General features: G+C 46.2%; 1 protein-coding gene and 1 long non-coding RNA gene across 5 annotated transcripts in view; one reads left to right on the top strand and one right to left on the bottom strand.

The window, feature by feature from the left end:
• Positions 1–13,742, bottom strand: part of LOC119971165 (1-phosphatidylinositol 4,5-bisphosphate phosphodiesterase beta-1) — a 983,652-nt gene that overhangs the window by 676,958 nt on the left and 292,952 nt on the right. The window lies entirely within an intron of this gene.
• The window catches only part of LOC119971187, a 44,263-nt gene that overhangs the window by 25,550 nt on the left and 4,971 nt on the right, over positions 1–13,742 (top strand). For 2 of the 3 annotated variants that reach the window (XR_005461778.1, XR_005461776.1), the window contains one exon: positions 527–558. This is a non-coding gene — a long non-coding RNA (uncharacterized LOC119971187). Of the gene's footprint in view, positions 1–526; positions 559–2,375; positions 3,569–13,742 lie in introns of those variants that run through there. The other variant, XR_005461777.1, reaches the window with a different exon arrangement.

Genomic DNA, 13,742 nt, shown 5'->3' with positions numbered 1-13,742 from the left:
CAGATTCCACCTTTGTAAACAGACACATACGCAAACAAATACACGCACTCACCCAATTCCAAACAAAAACACACATGTACATACACCCAACCCCAATATATATATGTGAACCCGCCCAATTCCAAACTCATATGCATGCATAAATGCACACCCACATGCAGGAACACATGAAAATGTAAATCGCTTATTGTCACGAGTAGGCTTCAATGAAGTTACTGTGAAAAGCCCCTAGTCGCCACATTCCGGCGCCTGTTCGGGGAGGCTGTTACGGGAATCGAACCGTGCTGCTGGCCTGCCTTGGTCTGCTTTCAAAGCCAGCGATTTAGTCCAGTGTGCTAAACAGCCCCTTGTGCACATGCACATTCAACCATTAAACACATGCACACTCTCAATTTCATACACAAACACACATACACAATTCCACCTAGACACACACACACACACACAAACACAACACACTCACACACATGCATCCCCTGTTTAACAACCTCCTATTCTGATTCTGAATGATCTTTTTGTGTTGTAGAGCTGAAGCAACTTCAACATCACTACCATAAGGTAAGTTAGCTTCCTACCCCTGGAGTGCCAGGACACATTTGAAAGTAGTGGCTTTCCTTGGCAGCTCTGGCAGCAATGAGACGGGCAAAGGTGTGTAAACACTGGTCATGGCAGTGCCCATCCTTCATTTCTTTTTCTGGATATTTCCACTTTAAGAAGTTCAGTTCCATAAATCACCAATCTCTCTATCCAATAACAAAAATTCTCTTTGTGCTCTGCAGTGTAGTTCTAGAAAAACAGAGGAAATCTTTGTAAACACCTGTATGCTTTAACACATATGGAGGTCATTTTATTTCAATGTTGATTTCCAGAACATTTCCTTCATTTTATGGGTAGCAGAAATATCCATATTTAATAAGGGTGCTTTCTCTATGGCAACACCTCAGCCAATCAGAGTTACCCTGTCAACAAATCAGCGCCCTTTTCTCCTGTAGTATAAATTGCTGTGATTGTTTGAAATATGCCATTCTTGCATTTGTCCTGATGACTGCAAGATGCAAAGCTTTGGTAACATGTCTCCTTTTTCAGCGATATTGAATCTTTGGTATTCAGCAATTGCCAAGATTCTACAAAATGAATTATTTTAAGCCATTTGTATTGCCTGCCAGGTCTTGTGGTGCAGTGGGTAACCTCCCTACCTCTGAGCCAGTTTTGAGTACACCACCCCAAAACTCGGTGACCATGGAAAGTGTGCTCATAATGTGGCCAAACATCGGTTGATTCTCAAACTGCAAATACTTCCAACCAAACGCCAATGGTAATGCTCAGAGCAGGAGAGACTCAATCATGGTAGCCATGCTTGATGCAGACTGACAACCCTCGAGGTATAGCCTCTGGCTACAGGCTAGTGACCTATTCCAGGGGAAACTAGCTAATTGAACAGATACTCTCTCTGGCTCTTGCATCTTGTGACAAATGCAGGATTTCAGATATATTGGGTTATAAACATTTGGCAAATTAAGGGTTAAAAGCCTGGGTTAGAATGAGTTTGACTGCAGTAGTCATATTTTGTAAGACCAGAAAGTTTTTCGGAGCCAGAGGTGAAATTGACCAGAGTAAAAAGCCTGGGCTAATGCATGTTGATTGACGGGGGCGGGGGGGGGGGGGGGGGGGAGTCCTTGGGAAGTTCATGTGTTTTCAGCCTGGGGAGTTAACTTGTTGTCAACTTGGGGAGATTATGTCATTGTGGAGCTAAGGTATTTCGACATTTTGAGAATGCTTTTGAGTGGAGTTCTGATCAGGCAACCTGATTGGACCACAAGTAAAGTATTTTGCTGTCACAGTAGGATGGTTAAAAAAAGGTTAACATATTTAAAGCAAAGTAGATTTGTCAGAGGACAAGGAGGGAAGCTGAAACAAACCAGCTGAAACTGATGTTTGAAGACATCCAGCCAGAATCTGCAACGGTTTTAACAGGAGCCAAATCTGTTCTGGAAAGCAAGTATTACTCTGTGCTATTGGGATGGATTGCGAGTTCTATGTTTTTCCTTTCTTGTTGTTTAATTGGGAATAGAGTTAGTAATTAAGGGTATTGTACTTACTGTCTTTAGCAGTGTTGTTTAAGGGGCAATTGTAAGATTGTAATAAGCTGTTAATAATAATGTTATTTTCAAAAATACCAAATCCCTATTTCGTTGTGCAATCACTCTTGGAATGAAGTATTCTTTCCATATGGTCCAGTATCTTAGCCACTGTTGGGGTTTAGTCTGGGCTCGCAAGAGTCTCCAGATGTGCAAAATTGCGTAATTCTATGCCTTCTGACTGCCACCGTTCATTGTATGATTTCAGTTATTTAATTGTCTTTTGTTACTTTGCAGCATTTAAAAAGACAATCGACTTGCCCATTCTAAGTAAAAGCTTTCACAGAACACCTCAGAGTGAACGACTGATAGACAAAGACCAACAAAACAGCAAGCAGGGTACATTAATGTATAATCCCTGCCAATAACACCAGAGTCAACATTTCGCCACTTGCAGAGTTCTAAGATAAATATTAGAAAAGCTGAAATGATGGCAGCATCATCAGCCAGGATCAAAAGGTTAAAAAGATGCACCATCAAAGTCAACAGTGACAAAAAGAAGCTTCAAAGGAATGATATTTAAGCACCAGTGCTCCTTTGAGCCACAATGAAGACAACAGCGACAGATTACCTGGTGGGCTTGTTTGCAATAACAATCCCTGTAATTGCTGTGAAGAGAATAAACAAGATTTATTCTACCAAAAGTTGACATCTTTCAGGACGGATGCGAGGCAGTTAAATTTTGATGGTTTTTCATTTCTGCTGGAATTCAGGGCACAGAAGAGGTCTCAATGTGTTGGTGCTTTTAGTAAGTGCAGCCCTGTCAGTCATCAATGCAAATATCATATCTAAACTGGACTGACAGCACAGGCTCGGACAGCTCAATCCAATCGTGCCGATTCTGAGCCTGTCCAAATATTCAGTGGGAATAGCTTCCAAAGAGAGAGAAGAGACAAGAATCCCTTATGGTCTGAAGTCACCTGATGTGCTCAGTGACCTTTCCACCTTCGCCCCCTCCCAATAACCCCCCCAATCTGCGCCTAGCTAGCAGAATTCACAAATGGAAAAAAGTGCCAAAATAGGCAGGCCAAACAGGCCTGGAGAGTAGGGTGGGAGGGAAGCTAGCTTTCAGAGAATATGTCGGTGTGTAGAGAAATAAAATAAAAATGCATTTATATAGGCCAGGGCTTAATGGCCCCGTTGTGATGGGAATAGTTATGGAGGATGCGGTATGCCAGTCAAAAGTCCAGACTATTCCAGTGGCGGGAGGGGTGGGAAAACCAAACCCATGGTGTCTTTTACAACCACCGGATGTCTCAAAGCACTTTACAGCCAATGAATATTGTCGCTGTTGTCATGTGGAAAACCTGGCAGCCAATACATGCAAAGCAAGATCCACAAACAGCAACATAATAATGACCAGATCATCTGTATTTGTGATGTTTATTGAATGATATGTCTTGACCCGGACACCAGTGTTAGATGAAAGTCGTGCCAAGGGTTCTTTTACACCCATCTGAGCAAGCAGACCGGGCCTCAGTTTGAATGATTAATCTGGAATGCGGCACGTCCGATAGTGGGGCGGCATGGTAGCACAGTTGTTACCACTGTTGCTTCACAGTTCCAGGGTCCCGGGTTTGATTCCTGGCTTGGGTCAGTGTCTGCGCGGAGTCTGCACATTCTCCCTGTGTCTACGTGGGTTTCCTCTGGGTGCTTCGGTTTCCTCCCACAGTCCAAAGATGTGCAAATTAGGTGGATTGGCCGTGCTAAATTGACCTTAGTGTCCAAAAAGGTTAGGTGGAATTACTGGGATAAGGTGGAGGTGTGGGCTTGAGTACGGTGCTCTTTCCAAGGGCTGGTGCAGACTTGATGGGCTGAATGGCCTTCTTCTGCAATGTAAATTCTATAACTCTATGAATCTAGGGCTACATTCCCTCAGCATTCCCATTGGAATGTCAGCCTTGATTTTTGTATTCAAGCCCTCAAATTGGGATTAAACCTGGAACCTGGAACTCTGAGGGGAAGAGTGAGGGGAAGAGTGCTACTCACTGAGCCATAGCAAGTGGAATTTATTCATGATTTAACATTCAGTCGCAATTTGTGATATTTTACCGCTGTCGAAGTTGTTCTTCCCTGGCGGTGCATGGATTCCAGCACTGACCCGCATCTCAGCTAACTCGCATAATTTAAAAAAGAGAAGAAAAAAATAAAGACAAGAGTGACCTGATACTGTCTGATGCAACCATCTTACAAGCTGGATGTGAACTGCAGCCACAATGTTAGTCAAGGGCAAATGAGGCCACAGGGTTAGTGTCCCCTCTCGCTGTCCATCATGTGCATTTTCCAACCATATTTCGAGGTGCTAAACCTGGAAAATCGTCTCCAATATTTAAAAAAAATATATTAATAAAGGAAATTAAAAAGGTTCAAAGTATGGATGATTGAAAAATAATGGCTCTTCACTGTCATGACCTTTGTGATAATAAATAAGAGGATTTGTCAGGGCCGGCACTGAGGCGAGATAATTACCTGTTGAGTTGTGCAGTCACTAGTCTTGCCAGCGGCGATTATGATATCTCACCATTGGCTTATGCTGAGCTGTAATTGTATTACTTGATTAAATTATAATCAGAAGCTGGCACATGGAATTGAGCAGGAACCCTCTCAGTTCAGTGCCACAGAGCCAGAGATAAATGCCAGTTCAAGCTATGTCAAAAGGATTGAATATTAGAACCCGGTGTACATCTGTGATGCAGTTAAGTGTGCTTTTTCTGGAACACTGGTGTTACTTGCATGAGAGATCTTCCTCCTTCCCACAGGTTGTAAATGTTGCAGGGTAGCTGATGAAGTGGTCAAGAGGGGAGGGTTGTGGTTAGCTGCTGATTTATTCGTGCTGTCCCCTTGTAGTTTAATTTGGTGGAGAGCGTCCGGTAGAGAAATGGAGGGATTCAGATTCGCAAGGAGATGCCCAAGGAAAATGTGGCATCAATGGCTAAAATCTGTAACCATCTACAGCTTCCACCCTCTGAGAACTCAGTGATCCTCTAACTCTGGCCCCTTGCACATTCCCTATTTGATTTGGTCTACAATTGGTGGCTGTGCGTCCAGCTTCTGAGGCCCTAAACTCTTTAATTCCCTCCCTAAACCTCTCCATATCGATCTCCATCACTGTCTCTGCCTTTAAGAAACTCCTTAAAGCCGATCTCTTTGAACAATCATTGGCTCATCTGTTCCATTGGAGGTACTGAATCCCCTACCCAGAAAGCTTGTGACCAGATGTGTACTGGATATGGGGATTGTCTGCATCTTAGGCCCCCTGGGCCTTGGGGGGAGGGCACGTTGGAATAGGATAAAGCCTGGCTGATTTCTCTGCCGAGTCAGACACAGCCAGGACAGGGAAAGAATGGGATGAGGGGCAGACCAATTGGCTTGCGGTGTTATCCCAGACCCACCGGGTCGAGGATTTGAGTGCCGCAACCCAGATTTGACAAAGAACAATTCCTAAAGGGATTGTAGTTTCCAGGGCAGTACCTGGGTATCGGATCTGTCTGGATTTTGGGATGCTGGGTAAGGGGTCTGGAACCTGTATCTCTTATGTGGAGCTTGGAGCATCAATGGGTAAGTTTGTACATCCCTTTTTATGGCCTTACTGTCCCATCAATGCCAACTTTTCCAAGTGAAAGTGGGTCCCATTTTGTGTTGCTTCTGCTCCCAGGTTTGCTACATTGCCAGAATCTTGACCTGGACAAGATTGACCTGACCTTGACCCTGAAAGAAGTCCTGCAGAACAGGTCGAAACTGGTACCAGTATGGCTTATATTCATGACTTTACAGCTATCTTTGGTTGATATTAAGGTGATCAATCCACTCATGATTTATTTCCATACTAGGCCTGAGAAACAATAGGAAATTCAGAATTTGGGGAATTTCTATCAGTAAGAGGTTTATAGTGAATAAGGAAAGCTGCCTATGACAGAAAGACCGTTTACTTGCACAAATCCTGAAAGAGAAAATCATTAGGCCAGTTCACGCCACTGTGTTTCAGGAAATGAGGCCTGAGGCAATCTGAAATTATTCCAAGAATCATTCAGTGAAGTTATTTCAAAAGTAATCGTTAATTGAAATATGAAAGATGAATTTTGTTTTGCTGTAATTACATTTAATGTAATTTCCTGAATGCTCAAACCTCATGTACTGCACTAAGCTATGAATTTCAAACCTGCGAAGCAGGGGAGGCAATGGCATGTCACTGGGCTGGCAATTGAGAGGGCCAGGCGAGCACCCTGGGCACATGGGTTCAAATCCCACCATGGTGAAATTTAATTAATAAATCTGGAATTAAAAGTGAATCCCCAGTCATGTGACCACAAAACGATCATTAATTGATTCAGTAATGATCTTTAGGGAAGGAAATTTGTCACCCTTTCCTTTTTGTCTTATTTGCAACTCCAGACGCCCAACAATGTGGTTGATGCTGAAATGGTCGAGAAAGCAAGCTGCAGTGAACTGCTACAGGAAAGTCAAAAAGGAGCAAAACTGGATTGACCACCCGGCATTGACCTGGATGTCGGAAATTACAATGGCATACCCTGCTAATTACTACTACTGCCATGCGTATCTCTGCTTCACCGTCAGCTGGTGAATCAGTGTACCACTTATAATGAACACCAGTTGGCGGAAGCACTGTGGGTAGCAAGGGCGGAGAATGTACTCTGGATGTGGGGGAAACTTCAATATCCATCACCAAGAGTGGTTCATTAGCAGCACTCCTGACCAAACTGGACCAGCCCTGAAGGACATAACTGTGGCATTGAGGCTGGGCAAGTGAACCAACAAGAAGGAAAAACTGACTTGACCTCATAACTACCTGTCATTGATGCATCTGTTCATGACAGTATTGGTGACACCATTGAGTCCTCATGGAGAATTCACATTGAGGATACCCTCCATTATGTTGTCATAGAGTCTTACAGCACAGAAAGAGGCCCTTTGGTCCACCATGTCTGTGTCGGCCATCAAGCACCTACCTAGTCTAACCTCATTTTCCAGCACTTGGTCCATAACATTGCGTGCTATGGCGTTTCAAGTGCTCATCTAAATACTTCTTGAATGTTCTGAGAGTTCCCACCTCAACCACCATTTCAGGCAGTGAGCTCCATATTCCCACCACTTTCTGGGTGAAAATAATTTTACTCAAATCCCCTTTAAATCTCCACTCCTTACCTTAAATCTATGCCTCTGGTTATTGACTCCTCCACTAAGGGGAACATTTTCTTCCTATTTTCCGTGTGTATATCCCTCATAACGTTGTACCCTCTCAGCCTTCTCTGCTCTAAGGAAAACTACCCCAGCCTAACCAGCCTCTCTTCATAGCTGAAACGCTCCAGCCCAGGCAGCATCCTGTTGAATGTCCCTTGGACACCTTCTAGCATAATGACATCCTTCCTATAGTGTGGCAATCAGACTGCATACAGTACTCTAGCTGTGACCTAACGAGTGTTTTACACAGCTCCACCATAACCTCACTGCTCTTATATTCCATACTTCACCTAATAAAGGCAAATATCCCATATGCCTTCTTAACTACCTTATCTACCTGTCCTGCTGCCTTTGGACCCCAAGGTCCCTCTGGTCCTCTGTACTGCTTAGTATCTTACTGTTCAGTGTATATTCCCTTGCCTTGTTGGCCCTCCCAAAATGCATCACCTTACACTTTTCAGGATATAATTCTATTTTCCACTGTTCTGCCCATCTGACCAGCCATTCTATGTCATCCTATAGTCTAAGGCTTTCCTCCTCGCTATTTACCACTCCACCAATTTTTGTGTCATCTGCAAACTTACTTATCATAACCCCCACATTCACCTCGAGATCATTAATGTACACTACAAACAGTAAGTGACCCAGCACCGACACAGGCTTCCAGTCAACTGCCCCCTGCTGCTCAGCCAATTTTGGATCCAGTTTGCCAAATTGCCCTGGATCCCATGAGCTCTTACCTTCTTGATCAGTGTCCAATGCAGCAGCCTTACTGAAGTCCATGTAGACAACATGAACTACTGCCCTCATCTACAAAACCAGTGTAAAACTGGCATGAAAAGGCCACATATTCCTAGCCCTACAGGGGGCTAGCAGGAACCCGGCATAAAACTAGCAGCTTTTGCTGCATATAGGGGCCCATGCACGTCCAGGTCGGAGGCCACGCATGCACACGGCGACGACCTCCAGCGGCTGTGCCGTGCTCCATGGCGTTCTCGGACCGCGGAGATAGACATTAAAATGAAACACCCCCCCCGATCAGCCTCGTTCCCGACACTGACCACCCGCCCAAACATTGCCCGGCAGTGTATAAGGCTTCCCTGCCCTCCAATGGGCCCATCCCCGACCAGAGTGGCCGCGGACTGAGTCCGCAGCCACCATGCTAGTATCCCAACCAGCAGGACCATGTTAGATCCACGCCATCCGGATTTCGGCTGGTCGGGGGCGGAGAATGGTGGCCTCCAGCAATGGCCACAGGTAGGTGATATACGCGCGGTGTACTGTCCGAGTACGCCGCTTTTCGGGGCCTGGAGAATTGGGAAACCGGCAGCGGTCCTGATTTTGTGCGAGGAAATGGATTCTCTGCTGCGATTTCGGCGTCGGGCTGAAGCGAATCCAGCCCCAGAAGCGGGGATGTTCGCTGGTGACTGCACAATGTTCAGCATCATTCACATTTCCTCAGATGCTGAAACAGTCCATATAGTCCAATATGAAACCAAGATCTGGGCAACATTCAGCTTGGTCAGGTAACTGGCAAGCAATATTTATGCCACACAAGTGCCAGGCAATGAGCTTTTCCAATCTCTGACGTTAATGGCACTACCATTGCTGAATCCCTCACGATCAACATCCTGGGGGTTACCAATGACCAGAAACTAAACTGAACTAGCCACATATATACTGTGGCTACCAGGGCAGGTCAGAGGCTGGGAATTTTGTGGTGAGTAACTCATTTCCTGACTCTGCAAAGCCAAATCTAAAAGGCATGAGGCAGGTGTGTTGGAACACTCTCTTCTTTCTTGGGTGAATGCGGTTCTAACAACACTGAAGAAACTCAATACTATCCAAGACAAAACAGCCCGCTTGATTGGAACCCCATCCACCACCTTCAACTTTCACTCCCTCCACCACTGACACACAATGGCAGCAGTGTGTACCACCAAAAAGATGTACTGCAACAAATCACCAATTAAGGTTCCTTCGACAGCAACTTCCAAACTTGTGACCTCTATCACCTAGAAGGATAAGGGCAGCAGATGCGTGGGAACACACCACCACCTATAAGTTTTCTTCCAACCCACTCAGTATCCTGACTTGAAACTATATTGCCATTCCTCCACAGTCACTGGGTCAAAACGCTGGGACTCATTCCCTATCAGCACTGTGGGTGTACCTACACCACACGAAATGTAGTGGCTCAAGAAGATAGCTCACTATCACATTCTCAAGGGCAACAAGAGTTTGGTGGCAAAAATACTGCCCTGGCCAGCAACGCCTACATTCTGTGAAAGAATTTTTGAATAAACTCAGGTCGCTGACCTTTTGTCAGATCTGGAAAATGTTAGAGCTGTAACAGAATAGAGGCAGGGAAAGATCAAGTCAGAGGAACAAACAAGAAGGTCAGTGACGGAAGGCAGGAGAGGTTAAATGGCCAAAGGAATGACTGTGGCAGGCAAAAAGAGATGATAATGGGACAAGTAAAAAGACAAAAGATGGGTCTAGAGGGGGTGGAAATGATAAAAACAGGATAATTACCAACAGCTGCCATCTGATACTAAAAATGTAGGTTCAGGTTATGATCTGAAATTGTTGATCTCCGTGTTGAGTCTCAAAGCTGACGGTGCTATTTTTCTGCTAATTTTCGACTTGACAACAATGGCCACACTTCAAAAGAATTTGCTGTAATGCCTTCTAGGACGTCCAGTTGACATCAAGGGCAGCACAGAAATGGAAAACTCGAGTAGTTATCCAGAAAGCTCCCAGAGAAGATTCATGCATTGAAATTAAATTCTTCAAATTTCGGGACGCCAATGCTGAAATAAAATTCCTATATCTGCACTTTTAATGAAGTGCTATTACTCTATTTAATGTTAATCCATAAACAGCTGTTTCTAAAATAATGGAGAAAAGAATTTCACACAAATGTGTTAAGCATTCATGTACTCATATGATAAAAGTCACATTTCAAAGCACAAATGAGCAATGGAGTCTGTGAGCTCATTTATATTGGATTTTGATGCGATCAAGTCAGCTTGGGTTCCAACAAAGGCGTTATCTGGGCTGCAGCAAATGTTATTACTTTTCTGAATGGTTTCTAACATTATGACCAATGGCAGACATCTTATCATCCACCAGCAGCCATTAAGCTCTCCTGTACAAGCCAGCACTGTGGATTTTCAATTACGGCCTATACATGCTTCACAAGTTAGATAGCGACCAGGAACACCATTGAATCCAGCTTGGCTAATCCATTCACTTCCACACCACAGTCTCCAGCATGACAGCCAATTAAATTTCTTAGACATTCAGGACTGACCCACAGCGCCACAATCTCCGCCATGGGTAAGGCAAGGTAGGAGGTCCCAAATCCACCCGAGTCAGAGCAGGGGTTGAATCCTTTGATGTTGGCACCAATCTGATCCATATCACCTATTATAGCCAGCTGAACTTCCCCTCCCAACCCCAGGCATGGCAAGATAGCACAGTGGTTTGCATTGTTGCTTCACAGGGCCAGGGTTCCAGACTCGATTCCCGGCTTGGGTCTCTGTGTGGAGTCTGCACGCTCTCCCCGTGGCTACGTGGGTTTCCTCCTGGTGCTCTGGTTTCCTCCCACAAGTCCCGAAAGACGTGCTTATTAGGTGAATTGGACATATTGAATTATCCCTCAGTGTACCAGAACAGGTGCCGTAGTCTGGCGACTAGGGGATTTTCACACTAACTTCATTGCAGTGTTAATGTAAGCCTACTTGTGACAATAATAAAGATTATTATTATGATAAGAAGTCCAAATTGCTCTGCCAACGTGCACTTCTTACATATATATTGCAGTCCAGATCTATGGGTCTTGATAGAAGAGGCTGCTATTTTCTTTCCATCACATGGCTGACAGGGAATCTTTCCTTCTCTTGCCACCTGCCCGCTGGCATGTGTTGGGATTTACAAACTGATACTTAAGCTGCTTCACACATCCTTTGGAACCTGGAACTTTTGACTCAGAGGCAGGACGCTACCCACCGTACCACAAGACCCCCCCTCTTATTGATCAGTCTTGAATAGGAAATGTTTCGCAAGTCAGGCAGCGTCAGTGGAGTGAGAAACAGAGTTGCCAGACCGAATTCAACTGGTGCACAGGTGGCAGGAATGCTGGCAGGATTGGGAGTGATAAAATAGTGGGGAGCCATGCGTGTCAAGGTGGCTTCCCACTGCTGTCTGGCCGCCAGGTAGGTTTCCCAGTGGTGGGCTGACAGGTGGATCAATTGGCCACTCCATGGAGTAGGGCAGCCGAATTGCTTAGTTAAGGGCCATTTTATGGTTCTGCCATAATTTGGCCAACAGTGGGTTGGGGGAGGATGCCATTGCCAAGTGAGGAGACCACCGGCTTAATGGAATTGGCCTCCTCATGAAAGCCCAGTGGGGACATCAAACCTGGAGTCACCCTGGCCCAAAGACAGGTCCGTGGGCATGGAAAATGTTTTTTATCATCTGAATTGCAAGAGATTGCAAAGGGATGCAGAGGCGTCTGGGTGTTCCAGTGCACGAATCGCAAAAGGTTACTATACAGGTGAGTTGCATGGCCCCCATAAGGAGCAATCTTACACAGGGCACATGACCCACTTGGGCTACCACTTGGGAACTCGTGAACCCCGTCCAATGGGGAAAAAGCGTGGGGCCCTGGAAGTAGGAGCTGGGGAAGTGGACCTGGAAGTCAAAGAATAAAGACCTGTATGATATACATCTGTGCCAGTATATAGTTAAATCTCACTGATGGTTCCAATAAACTTCTTCGGTATACAAGAAACCTCCCCACTGAAATATTGCGCAATTACACAGGTACAGCAAGTAATTAGGAAAGCTAATCGAATGTTATCATTTATTGCGAGAGAAATTAATTATAAAAGTAGGGAGGTTATGCTTCAGTCATACAGGGCATTGATAAGACCACATCTGTAGTACTATGTACACTATTGGTCTCCTTATTTAAGGAAGGATATAAATGCATTGAAAGCTATTCAGAGAAGGTTTACTGGGCAGATTGTCTTATGAGGAAAGTTTGGAGAGGTTCGGCTTATATCTGTTGGAGTTTAGAAGAGTGAGAGGTGACTTGATTAAAACATTCATAGAATTCCTGCAGTGGGCACCATGGGTTTCCTCCGCATGCTCTGGTTTCCTTCCACAGTCCAATGATGTGCATGTTAGGTGGATTAGTCATGCTAAATTGCCCCTTAGTGTCCTGGGGCGAAATTCACCAAAGTCCATCGTGACGCCCTTGACCGGCGGGCAAAAACGGCGCTGGTGACTCAGGCGTCGGGGCCCGCTTATCAGCCCGAAATCTCCCGTCCCGAAAGGGCCAGCAGCGGAGTGACGCTGTACGCGTCAGTTTCACCCGTTGCGGAAGTGGCGCGTCGGGCGACATCATCAACGCCGCCCGGCGAAACATGATATAAATAGCGCCCCCACCACCCCAACCCCCCCACCACCCGCACCCCCCCCCCCCCCCCCCACCCCTACCCCCCGGCACTCGAAGTAAGTGATTTCACTCTCTCTCTTCACCAACCCCCCCCCCCCCCCCCCCCACCAACCCCCCAACCACCCCCCCGGCACTCGAAGTAAGTGATTTCACTCTCTCTCTTCACAAACCTCCCCCCCCCACTACCACCCCCCCAACCCTCACCCCCCCACCCCCCCCAACCCTCCCCCCCCCACACCACCACCACACCTATCCCCAGCACTCGAAGTAAGTAATTTCACTCTCTCTCTTCACAAACCCTCCCCCCAACCCACCGCCACTCAAAGTAAAAACTATCTCTCTCTCTCTCTCTCTCTCCCCCCCCCCCCCCGGCACTCGAAGTAGGTAATTTACCTTCCTCCCCGGCCTGTCACCCACCTCCAAGCTGATGGTCATCAATGGTTGACGCCGTTATAAACCAACTTTGATTTTCGCCGATGTGGCCACACTTCGGCCCATTCGGGCCGGAGAATAATTAGGCCTCGATAAACAATGGCATCCCGCCGGCGCCAGCCGTTCTCCGAGGCGGGCGGCGGGATTTGAAGAACGCCGTTTTATGGCGGGTCGGAGAATTTTGAACATGGCGGGAGCGGGATTATCGGCGCCCCCGGACGATTCTCCGACCCTGCGTGGGGTTGGAGAATTTCGCCCCACGAATGTGCAGGTTAGATGCGGTTACGGGGCTGCAGGGTTAGGCTGGGGGCCTATTTGGGGTTGCTCTTTCGGAGGGTTGGTGCAGATTCGATGGGCTGAATCGCCTCCTTCTGCACTGTAGGTTGTCTATGAATTCTATGATTCTATGAGTCATATAATCCCGACAGTGCAGAAGGAGGCCATTCAGCCCATTGAGTCTACATCAGCCCTTGGAAAGAGCACCAACGTCAGCCCATGCCTCCATC

The sequence above is a fragment of the Scyliorhinus canicula genome, chromosome 1 (genome assembly GCF_902713615.1).
Source record: "Scyliorhinus canicula chromosome 1, sScyCan1.1, whole genome shotgun sequence".
In the NCBI taxonomy this organism is placed as follows: Eukaryota; Metazoa; Chordata; class Chondrichthyes; order Carcharhiniformes; family Scyliorhinidae; genus Scyliorhinus; species Scyliorhinus canicula.
The sequence above is the reverse complement of the archived record's forward strand: the minus strand, read 5'-3'. Positions and strand labels throughout refer to the sequence as shown.